This window comes from Hydra vulgaris, chromosome 12 (assembly GCF_038396675.1).
Source record: "Hydra vulgaris chromosome 12, alternate assembly HydraT2T_AEP".
NCBI classification, from domain to species: domain Eukaryota; kingdom Metazoa; phylum Cnidaria; class Hydrozoa; order Anthoathecata; family Hydridae; genus Hydra; species Hydra vulgaris.
The window spans coordinates 51077501-51090314 of NC_088931.1; the positions used below are offsets into that span (position 1 = coordinate 51077501).

Genomic DNA, 12814 nt, shown 5'->3' on the forward strand with positions numbered 1-12814 from the left:
GCAAGATTCTTTTTTTAAAGTTAACGGAACCGAAAGAACCGTTCTAATCGATCGTTATTGCGGTAGCGGTCAGAACGAAAATTTTAATGTCAGAACGAAAATTTTAGTCAAAAGGAAAATTTTCAAGGCGAAAGATCTAGAGAGTGACAAATTTTAGAGCGAAAGAACGTTAAAGCGAAAAGTTTAAAAGCGAAAACCGGGAAATCGAGTATCGTAATAAGTTCAACAACAACAACGTCATTATTGAGGTAATTTTTTGTTATTTTGTTATTATTTCAATGTTATAATATAACATTGAAATAGTAATAAAATAACAAAAAATTAACTCAATAATATAATAAATAAAAATTACCTCAATAATATAATAAATAAAAAATACCTCAATAATATAACTTATATTATAGACTATTTGGCGTTTGGATTTTGTTTTTTTAAATATAGTTTATATTTTTTATTATACTATAATAAAAAATATCAAGAGTAAAAATATCAAGAATAAAAAAGTATCAAGGGTAAACAGTCTAACTCGTCATACCTAATCAAAATAAAAGCACATTATTAATTTGCATCTTTTTAATTCTATGAATAACTTTAATTTAAAAAAAGAAACAATCTTTTGCTTGAAATGTAAAGTATAAATACCAAAAAAGAAATTAAAATAAAATAATATCAATAAGAAATTATGCAAATCTATTTTTTATAAGATAACTTGTAGTGCAAAAATAATTTTTATGGAAGATTTTAAACCTTTTTGTCGCACTGTGACTATTACTCTCAGCTAGAATACCAAATAAATAAATAATTCTAAAATATAAGTTATAGTTTAGAATTATTTATTTATAATATATAGTTATAGTATAATTAGCTATAATTTATAGTTAATTATACTATAACTATATATTATAAATAAATAATTCTAAACTATAACTTATATTTTAGAATTATTTATTTATTTGGTATTCTAGCTGAGAGTAATAGTCACAGTGCAACAAAAAGGTTTAAAATCTTCCATAAAAATTATTTTTGCACTACAAGTTATCTTATAAAAAATAGATTTGCATAATTTCTTATTGATATTATTTTATTTTAATTTCTTTTTTGGTATTTATACTTTACATTTCAAGCAAAAGATTGTTTCTTTTTTTAAATTAAAGTTATTCATAGAATTAAAAAGATGCAAATTAATAATGTGCTTTTATTTTGATTAGGTATGACGAGTTAGACTGTTTACCCTTGATACTTTTATTTTTTATATATATTTTAATGATAAGATACTTAAACCTCAAGTATTGATGTTTAAATTTTGAGTCATAAACTAGCCAGAGCAAATATATCAACACAACATATTTAGAATAGAGACGTGTAAAGGTTAGTTTTTAATATAATTTATTATCTTGAAGACAATGATTTCTACAAATATTATTATTTATGTAAATTAAGGCAAACTTTTATCAGTTTATGTTTATGAAGTTGTTCACTTGTATGCACTGACTATTTTAGTCCTAAAGTTAATATTTTCTCTTGCTATTTGATGTATTTGCAGATTGGTTGGGTTACATATTGTTCTTTCCTGATTTTTTACAAATATACTGTAGATGTATGTTTTTAAAGTTCTATGTTTTTTTAAGGGTAGTTTTTGCACAAATGTTGATAGATTTTAGTGTTCTTAAGTAAATCTGCTTTATTTTGCACTTAATTTTAAGATTCCTTACACTCAGTAATAATGCGCTTTGAATAGCTGTACTGTCATTATTGGTCTGTGTTCATTTCTACATTTAAACCAATTCTTAGGTAAAGAATAAGAGATAAGGATTAACTATTTTTGATATTTTTAATTTAAATGAGGTTTAATAAAATATTCTTGTTGACAATGGAAGTATTGTAAAATCCAGACCCAATTTATTTAAAATAAGCCTCAATTGTGAATGATTAATTAAAAGTAAATGCAATAGAAAAGCTTTATTAAAATGCAGAAAATTTTATTTATGTTTTTTAGTCAAAAATAGATTTTTTTGAGCAGCTTTATGGATTCATACTTTTTAATTTTTTTTAAAAGCTTGTTAAATAAGCACAGATCAGAAATTGAACTTTTAAATTTGAAACCCTGAGTAAATAATGTTTTCCCTAAGTATTCCCTGAGTAAATAATGTTTTGTCCTGAGTTTAGCTTTTTATATTACCTACGTTTTCCCTGGGTTTTCCATATTATTTCCGGAATCCGTGGCATTTAGACAAGGAAAACCTGGAAAACCCTCTAATTCCGACTTAAAATGGCCAAAATAGTGAGTTTTTCACACTTTTTGAGTCTAATTCCGAGTTGCGTTCTATTTGGGAGAAGCACGTTTTTTAAAACTATATTTAATATTGATGATTTAGAAGCTATATTATAACAAATTCTACAAGTAAAAAACTCAAATTTAAGTTTCCGCCATTTTCATTTGTTTTTATATGATAAAATACTTTTGAAAATGGTTGAAAAAAAGGTTTTTATGGATTCATTAGCATTTGCATTTCTTTAATAACTTTCAACAGTGCCGGATTAAGGAAATCTGGGGTCCTAGGCAATAAAACTTTTGGTGGCCCTATTTTTGCATTAAAAAAGTTATTTTTGTAGGATTATTGAGTAATAAAGTACGTACATTCATTAATGAAAATATCTACCAATGCACATAAGCCTTTTCTTCATAAATAAAAAAAAATTATGTAATAAATTAATAATTATTTGTAATAAATTATATGTAATAAATCTGGTTCATTACTTTTTTAACAACTACTTTTTTTTTTTAAATATATTTTACATATTTTCTTTACATTTATAATTAGGACATTTGCAAAAACAACTTATAAAAGGTATCACAAAACAAATGCAAAGTTGTCGTGAACCAAAGATTTGTAAAGTTCAGAATAAGAGAACTGAGTTTTTGATGTAAATTTTAATTTGATGTAGCTTTTAAGTTATTAAAATAAAAATCAACAAAATTAGAAACCTTCTGTCGTTAGTCATTTTTCGAAAGTTAAAAGTTAGCCAAAAAAGAAAACATCTCCGCAACCTCTAAGTAAACTTTGCTTCACTTATTAATCTCTCTCTTAAGCCTATCAATAATTACTATAAACCCGTTGATACGAAATCTCGAGCAAGTACGAGGCATAAAGTTCTTTAGAAGTTCTTCTTTTTAAGCAAACTCGCGTTGTAACATTCGCATAATCAATAACTGACAAGATTGGTTTTGCTTTGTTTTTAAATTCATCAAAATTGTCTCTCATATTGTCTAACATACTTTCTAACGATGAGAACATCAAAGCGCAAGTTTTGAGATGAATTTGTTCTGACTGAAGAGCTTTACTTGTTGATCAAGAACTAATTAAAATATTGCTCCACAATACGAGCATGAAGATAAATTCAAAATTTTCCTTTTTATTTGCAATACGTTGAGACTGGTTTCACTTTTTTAAGAGGGATCTTGAGCTATCTCATTCAATGCTGTCAAAGTTGCTATAAAAGAATTGAGAACTGCTTTGATGGCATTTTCGTGAGCCTTCCAACGCGTTTTTGATTACTTTTTTGTTCCCAATGTGTTGTTTTAAGACATACCAGCGACGCGTTGAATTTGAAAAATACGTATACAATAGTAAAAAAAAGTTAACTGCAAGCAAGCAGCATTGTACAGAAGTTTGTCCAACTAAGCTGAACGAATGCGTTGCACACGGTATATATATCGCATGCTCATTGAGATAAGACATTGTTGCTTGCATCTCTCTCTGAATACTCCCGACATATTTACGGTATTGTCGTAAAGCTGACTTCTACAATCTTTAAAATCTAATTGATAAGTCTCACCTAAAAATTATAAAACCTGTTCTGCAATTACCGCACCGACGTGACTTTTTTTAATTAAAAATGTTAAAAATTGTTCGACTGGCTTTCCATACTTAGGGGAAATTTATCGAACAACTATACTTAGTTGGTCAATATGAGCAATATCTGAAGTTGAATCGAATGAAACACTAAAATAGTGAGCAACTAAAATCTCTTGTACAATGTGAGATTGCACTTTTTCTCCCATTATATTAATTAACTCCTCACATTATGTTTTAGAAGTAAGATGGATTTCGTTTACCTTTATCCGCATATGTTGCGATGTGATTTTTCAAAAATGGGTCAAACTGAGCCACAAGTTCTAGCAAATCCAAATAATTCCAATTATCTGGAACTCCAAAACGCTCGTTTGTTTCGCGAAAAGGTAAACCTCGATCAGATAACGTTATAATGACTGGTAAAAGACGTTTTAATACTTCTTTCAAGTAATTTTGCTCCGTTTGGAATTGAAGCTGAAGGGTGTCACACATAACAGGGCTTTGTTTTTCCAAATATATGTCAACATGCATTCTCCGTAAAGAGATTCATTTTCATTTTGATGCATTTAAAAAATATTCTTCCGATCATTTAATCCATCGCTTTTGTCAAGTATGCTTGATTTTTCTTTAGACACAAAAAGTTTACAAGGGAAACAGTTGTTAGGGAATAAATGAGCCATTCTTGCAAAAACCTTTCGCCATTTGCATTTTTCCCATAAAATGTCCTCTCTGAATAATACTGCGTTTTAAATTCTGTATTGTAAAATCTACGAGAACACTCAAACGGTCCAGAATGATTTTGAAACTATTGCGGACCACCTTAAACCCAAAAACTGTCGTCATCTTGATTAAAATTGCCCCACTTTCCAGGTTTGGTTGAAAGACAGTCTTACTCAATAGTAGATTCATTTCCGCAAAGTAAGAGGATCAGATCTAACTATGTGTTGCTCAAGATCATTCGAACAGCTATCATTCTGAGGTTTTAATTCATTTTGATGAGCAGGAGAATCGCTGCTGTCAAAATGATCAGTTTTATCTGTTTGTGATTGAACCTGCAAATTTACTAATACTGCTATAAATATCCATTCCAAAATGCTTAGAATTTGATCAAACATAAAATAAGTAATAGTTAACTGCCTACAACTTTATTACTAACAGTTTCAATTTTTTCACTGGGGTATAGAGATAGGGGAACAGACCCTTGGAAAGATGAAGTTAATTTCGAAATTTTCACTAAATTAGCAGCGTAATTGATTTTTTTTTCCTCCGCTAGTTTTCTTTTTTTTTAATTCACTTAGGTAAAATTGTGGCATGGTTTGATCTATGTCTAATCTATGTCTAATCTATAATACCTAATAATTCTAGTCTTATGATAATTCTAGATAATGCATAAATAAATAACTGTTAATTTTCATATTGAATTTAAAATAGAAAATGTTTCAATAAAATCCGTCTTAATCAGAAAATTAGATACAAAAGATCATCAGTTATATAAGTTTATTTGTGTAAACATGAAAAAATGAAACTATCAGTTATCTTCTTTAATTAATAATGCAAATAATGCAATTTAAATATTTATATTTATTATTATTCTACTTTATTTATAAAAATAGCAAATTAGTAATGTTTATGACTGTAAGTATTTGCCTGATAAGTTCTGACTGCAAACTTAAATCATATAGTATAAAATGCAAATTAAATTGGTTTTTTCTGTATAAGAATAATAATTCGTTTTTTTTTTCCTTTTGTGATGTAATAAGATAAAGATAATAATGCCTAAACGTGACAGAAGCCTGTTCATGAGAGAATTTATGAAAGAGGAAAGAGATACTGAAAAAAGAATAAAATATCTTCTTGAAGAGTGCTATATTGATAGAGGAAATTGCATGCATCTAGATTCAGACATTCAAAATATTTTATTTCAAAATATAGGGCATAGTGGCTACCATAGCTGTGAAAGATGTATGGCAGTTGGCACACAAGATCATGGTGTAAGATTATTGGAAACAGCTGCTTTACTTCGTACTGACATGGCTTTTAAAAATAATTAGTATAAAGAAGAAGGTCACTAACTTGAGAGTCTTTCTCCGCTTGTTCAGTTAAATTTCCCAATGGTAACTGGATTCCCATTAGACTATATGCACCTTATATGTCTTGGGGTAGTTAAAAAACTTCAAATAAACTGGTGTAAAAGTCCCCGATGTATTAGAATAAGTCAATCTGTTAAAGACAGTATTTCAAATGAACTCATAAAATTAAGAAGTTATACACTATCCAATTTTCAACGTAGACCACGCTCTTTAAATGGACTTTAGAAGTGGAAAGCACCAGAGTTTCGATTCTTTCTGCTTTATGCTGGACCTGTTGTTTTAAAAGGAAAAATAAATAAAACTAACTATGTCTTATTTATTTCTCTTTCAATTGCTATGCACATATTGCTTTCAGATATAATGGTGAAAAATGAATTGTTAGTGGCATATGCTAAACAGTTGCTTATTGGTTGCTTATTGGTTTGTTAGAGAAGTACAAATTTTGTATGGGGAGATCTTTGTAACATACAATGTTTATAGCATGATTTATTTAGCTGATGATTGTGTTAACTTTGGGGAGAGTCTTGATCATCTATCAGCTTTTCCTTTTGAAAACTTTTTGGGTCGAATTAAAAAAATGGTGCAAAAATCACGTCAGACTGTTGCCCAAATAAATACTGAATCAACTAGATGAGAGAAAAAAGGTTTATTTTAGTAGAAGAGGTTTTGGTAGATCTTGTAAAATGTTAGGCACTAAATCCTCATTCAGTTCAAAAGTTTTTTCCTGATTATTTTGAAACATCTTTTTTAGACATTTGTTATGAAAATTCATTAGCCAATCTAAAAACAATTTTTCTGAAAAAAAAAAGAACTTTTGAAAAAAGGCATGATGATACCTGTTCAAAAAGGTGGCTATGCTTTTTTTCTGCTTAGACATTATGATATTGCCTATGATCACTGATTTCTTGAATTAAAAACACAAATTTTGATTATACTTGCAGACCATCAATTTTTAAAGAATGTCTTTGCATGTGTTATTTTGTAAAATTTGTTATAAATTTGTCTAATATATAGTTCATTGAATAATTTTAAAGTGAGTTTAATGCATTTTAATTTAAAATTTTTTTGTGTAAAACTAATACCTGGTATGTTTTCAGAAATAATAAAATATTTACGCTGGTGTTTTACATTAATAAATCTAAAAAACCTTTTACAAAGTTTATTGTTTTAATTTCTAATGTATTTTTAATTTTATTTTGTAACTTATATAAAATTGTTTAGAATTAAATTGCACCAGAATATTGAAATGTCATTTGCCATCGTTGAATTTTTATGTGGAAAAATTAAAGAAGTGGAAGTGATTGCTAAAATTTGGATGAAAAATGATGGGAAATGCTTCTGGCCGCCATTTAAAAGTTCTGCTGCAATTTGTAAAGCTTTCACTTCCTTGCAGGCACCAACCTATGATTGGAAGATATACCCAGCTAGGATTTTATACACTATTATGCATATTACTATAAAAAAATGTAAAATAATTGAATTAGGTACTGAACTGTATGTTTTGGCCAGGGCACTGGAGAGGATAAACATGTGCTGGTGCAAATTTATTTTGGGCCCCCTTTACAATATGACTATTCTCTCATTTAATATCACTTATTTTAAATCCAATATTCCAATGGGCATTTGTTTAAATTATACTTTCTGAATGTCTTTAAAATGTTTAAAGAAGATTTCCAACGATTAAAAACAGTTTTTATAATCGTTGACAAAAACATGTTTATTTTGGACTCTTTAAAATAAAAGAAGTTTTTTTTAACAATGTTTTTAGTTTTTTTTTTAAACTTTTAGTATTTTTTAAAAACTAAAAAATTCATTGATTTTCATGAGTTTTTCATTAAAATTCATTAATTTTTATGCAGTGCACCCCGTTCTCATAGCTTGCTTTTGCCGCAAACATTTCAATTACATTTTCATAAGATATTGATAAATGATTTTACGTACATAGATTTGTGTTTAGATTTTTACGAAGAAGCTCGGTCATGCTTAGAAAAAGCAGCAGATACTTCAAATAAATTCTGTGAAAGTGATGAAGATAATGTGGTTGGTGATGAAGAACTATATGGAAGACATTATTTTGATAGTTCAAATAGAAGAAATTGATAGTAAAAAATTAGTAGAAATCAGAACTATATGTTATAGAATATGATTTTGTTGACAAATGTTTTATAAATATATGTTTGTTGACAAGTTTAAATAAAAATCACTATATGTTTAAAAATTTTGTTTAATTTTTGTATGTATAATTTATCTATACCTAGGTAGAAAATGGCTTTAAAAATTGTGTTTTGGATAAAGAGGATAGCAGAGAAACACAATTGTCTTGCCAGGGTAAATTAAATTTTTAAGAATGTACATTTCAACATGTTAATCAAAGTTTTATTTATTTTTTCCATTTAGGTAATTTTTCATGGTTAATTTTTTACAAAATATTTTACATAAATAATAATAAATTTTATTTATTTTACTACATTTTTTTTTTAATATTTTCAAAAAGTTGCATTGAGTTGGATGGCAAAAATAGATAAAAAGGTACTACTGTTGCTTTTTATTTTAATATCAAGGATTACATAAGGCCCCCATAAGTTTTTAAAATTTTGAATCAAATCAGAAAAGTGATTTGAGAAGCAATTTTAAAAATCCATGTATTGAAATCAAGATAATATCATTCTTATAGAATGAACATAGTATGTATTCTGTAAAATATTATCATAAGAGATAATATTTTTTTATGACAATGAATAATTACTTTAATGCAATTTATAAAGTGTAAGGTCTTATAATAGAAAGGGGAAGGGGAGCAGTAAATACCTGCTCTAAATCTCTTATCTCATACAGTGACATCTTATTTTAAAAAAAGATTAGTTTACAAATTGTTCTTTTTTAAGATTGAAGACTCAATTCAATTTGCAAATATATAGTATAATTGATTCGATATTCTATTCAATGTTTAAATTTTGGATTTAGAGGGGCTTTGCATTTGGTGTGTAATGTTAAAAATAAGTAATTTAAGATTTTTTTACATTTTGTTGATAAGTTATTTCTACATCAGTCTACATCAACAGTGAGCGCTAGTTCTTTATCTACAGAGCCCATTTTTGAAAGATGCCTAACAAAATCTGATGCGGATTTACTAGAAGAAAAAGTCAAGGCTAGCAATGTTTTTAAAAGTAGAGTGGTGAGTTGCTACTGATAACAACTCAATTGTTATGAAATGAAAGTTAACAATATGAGTTTCAATGTTATATTATTATTTGTTATTTTTTAAAATAAAACATAAGGGTTCATTCGCAAATAAAGTCACGCATTACAACTGTTTATACCCCCTCCTTCCCCCCTTTGTCAGAAAGTGTCACAAATGATCAAATTTATTCTTCTTGTCATGTCACGTATTTTTTGTGTGTTTTTATTAAATAATTATTTAATTTAAAAAGTAGTAAAAATAGTTTTTAACTTTATTTTATGCAGTTTTTAAAATTAATTGTGACGTCACAAATTGTTTGGCCTCTTCCCACTCAAAGTGAAACAAAATCAATGACCGCCTTTCCCCCAAATGTTTGACGTATTTTGCGAACGGCCCTTTGATATTTTTTATTTTTTTAATATTAGATGAATTCTCTTAGTTGTTGTGGCGGTAATACTCCATATAAATCGGCTTTTGCTATTGGAAAGTTGTTGATGAGCGAGGACGATGGGGCCTGTATTAATGTCTCTGGTGGTTCATTGAAGATAAATTTTAAAACATACACCCTGTATCATATGATAGTGGGTAAGAATGGTTTTATGCATTTTTTTAGATTTTTTTTTTACAGGAAATATATTTTGTTAATCCCAGTCATTTATGTAACTATTTGCTATATTTTCTGCAGTTTGATTTTTTTCAAATTTGATTTGAATTTTTGATTTAGATGCGATTACACGACAGCATCATGATGCAAAAGTTTGCGAATGTCATTCAGGCATTTCAGAATTTTTAATTCAATGAGGAACACAACTCAATCGAAAAGTTTTAAAAATGAACAATGCTGCAAACGCTAAACAAATTGTTTGAAAATATAAATTTTGTGTTATTTCAATAAAAAACTTTCTTACTCAACGCAATGCCTACTTTCTTTCATTATTCTTTTGAGTTAGCTTTGAATCGCTCTATCAATAAATTTTTTGCTAAATCCTTTATTTACAGCCTGTTTTTTACAAAACAAATAAAGATTTGAGCAATATGTATAAATTGTATATACAAATATTTTATATATATACATTTATACATACATAATATATATATATATATATATATATATATATATATATATATATATATATATATATATATATATATATATATATATATATATATATATATATATAAATTATAAATTAGTAGAAAATCACTTAACGAAAATTTTTTTCATTTAACACTGTGTTTCATGAATAAAAAGACTCATCAGAAATATTGGGGTTTTTTATTGATGAGAGCATTTCTGATGAAACACAGTGTTAAATGAAAAAAATTTGTTTGATGAAACTCAGTGTTAAATTAAAAATATTTTTGTTAAGTGATTTCCTACTAATTTATAATTGCTCTGTTCTTTTAAGAACATTGAGCACTCTGTTTTGTAGAATAGATTTTAAAGTTGTTTAAATATAATATATATATATATATATATATATATATATATATATATATATATATATATATATATATATATATATATATATATATATATATATATATATATATATATATATATATATTTCGTAAATTGTTGATATATATTTTTTTGATATGCATTTTGATATAAGTATCAAAAAGCGATATCAAAATGCCGTCGGCTATTATAAAAATCAGTGTTGAATCACCAGAATAAATGTTTGTTGATTAAACGTTGAAAAGCAACACTCGATCAACGTTTTTTGTAAACACCAAATCAACGTTGATAAGTGGCTAACATTTTGGGCAAAAAATCAATATGAAATCAATGTTGACGAGAAACATTGAATCAACATCAAATCAACGCCTCATTTTTTAGCGGGTAACTATATCAAATTAACTATATCAAATTAATTATATTTAGACATATATGTTTGAATATATTTTGTAATCACAAACTGAAGTCGTATATAAAACCTAACAAATTTAACTGATCGTTCATATAGAACTTAGTTTTTTTTTTGCCATATAAATTTATTCAAGTCGTAAACCATAATATAAATACACATGCACATAATTGGTCTTATCACCAGGCGCCTCGAGTTTGAATATATATATTCAAACTATATTCTATATAAACAATAAGTTGATGAATTAAAGAACGCATTATGATTGTTACACAAAATGCAATCAGAAATGTGAGGTGATTTAAGTTTAACTGCAGTTGATTTTTTACTATCATTTTCAATTAATAATGAAATAATTTTTCTCATTTCACTTAACTCTTGTCGTAAAAATAAATTTTCATCTTTTAAGATTGATAAACTGCTGCCTATTATTTTAAGAATGTTAGTTTCCGTCCTAAATGTTTTTATTTCCATTTCCGAAAATTTAATTCTTTCTTTAAATAATTCGATAAAATCATAACTTAGTTAGTAATTCGTTAGTTTAAAATAAATTTAAAAAATTTCCAATCAAAGCTAAAGGAAAACTAAAAGATTCTTTACCATCTTTCGCTTAGCAACGTTTAGCTAGCAAAATGTTTTTAGAGTTTTTTTTTCGTGAAAGAAAACTGCCAACATCCGCACTCACAACTTTGCTTTTAATATGTTTAGATAATTCAGAAAAAATGCTTTGAGTTTCTTTCGGTTTTGAATTTGAAACATATCAAAAAGCTAACATTTTTATAATAAAACTTCACGTTACTCTCACGAAATTCCTGAAGAAATTTTTCAAAGTCATTAAAATATTTGATAATTAAATTAAAACATGATATCTTTTTTCATGTGACAAAGCATCCCTCATATTTAATGGTCTTATGTCAAACTGAAGTCAATAAAATTGTTGGTACAACTTTTTATTCTATTTTTTTTTCCATGTAAAGTAGAGTGGTTAATTCTGGATGAATCCTAATTATGGAAATTTAAATAAAATATTGTAACTTATTATTTGAAATTAACATTTTTTTTTCTTTTTTAAACAAAAACGAGTAGGGAAATATGGGGTAAGATGGCGAATGGGGCAAGATGACTTTCCATAAAACAACTCAACAAAAAAACCTAAAAACAGATGAAAACGAAACTGTATTTCTATCTTGTATTTTAAAACGCCAATTGGTTTTTTTTATATATTATTAACGCAATTTTATACGCGTATGTTTACTTTTTGGGCTTAAAAAAAAAAACTTGTTTTCGGTTATTCAAAATTAATGATGTCCTTCAGGTGTAACTTTTTTAGAGATATTTTTTCGTGAAGCGTGTTTATTTTGTGTTACTTTAGTTAGAGTAGTTAGTATTTTTTTAAATTTTTATAAAATTAGAGGCAGAATTTGCATAATAAGTCATTTTGCCCCAGTCACTTGACCAGGTAACAAATTTATGAACTTATTATTTTAAATTTTATTTCAAATTTTTCAACTTGCAAATTAAAAATCAATGCAGGCAATGAATTATTATGGTAACATGAACACACTGACAAAGCATTGCTGTTTCATGGCTGATAGATTTACAATAACTCAGGGTTTTCAAAACGTTCGTCATCTTGCCCCACTTTCTCCTACAAATCAAATAAAATTATACAAACGAATAAATTATAGTATATAATTGCAATCGAGAATTTTAATTTGGAATATATCATTATAAAATTAACGAAAGTTAGACCAAAATAGTTCAGATTTCTAAAGTTAAAATTAAAAAACTACTTATACTATTTTATTCAAAATATAA

The 12814-nt window shown here is 26.8% G+C and overlaps 1 protein-coding gene across 1 annotated transcript in view; it reads right to left on the reverse strand.

The window, feature by feature from the left end:
* LOC136088811 (uncharacterized) overlaps positions 1–10051 on the reverse strand; it is a 24467-nt gene extending 14416 nt beyond the window's left edge. The window contains exon 1 of the mRNA XM_065813614.1: positions 10034–10051. The gene's annotated coding sequence lies outside the window, so the exon portion shown is untranslated. The remainder of the gene's footprint in view (positions 1–10033) is intronic.
* Positions 10052–12814: the final 2763 nt, after the last annotated feature.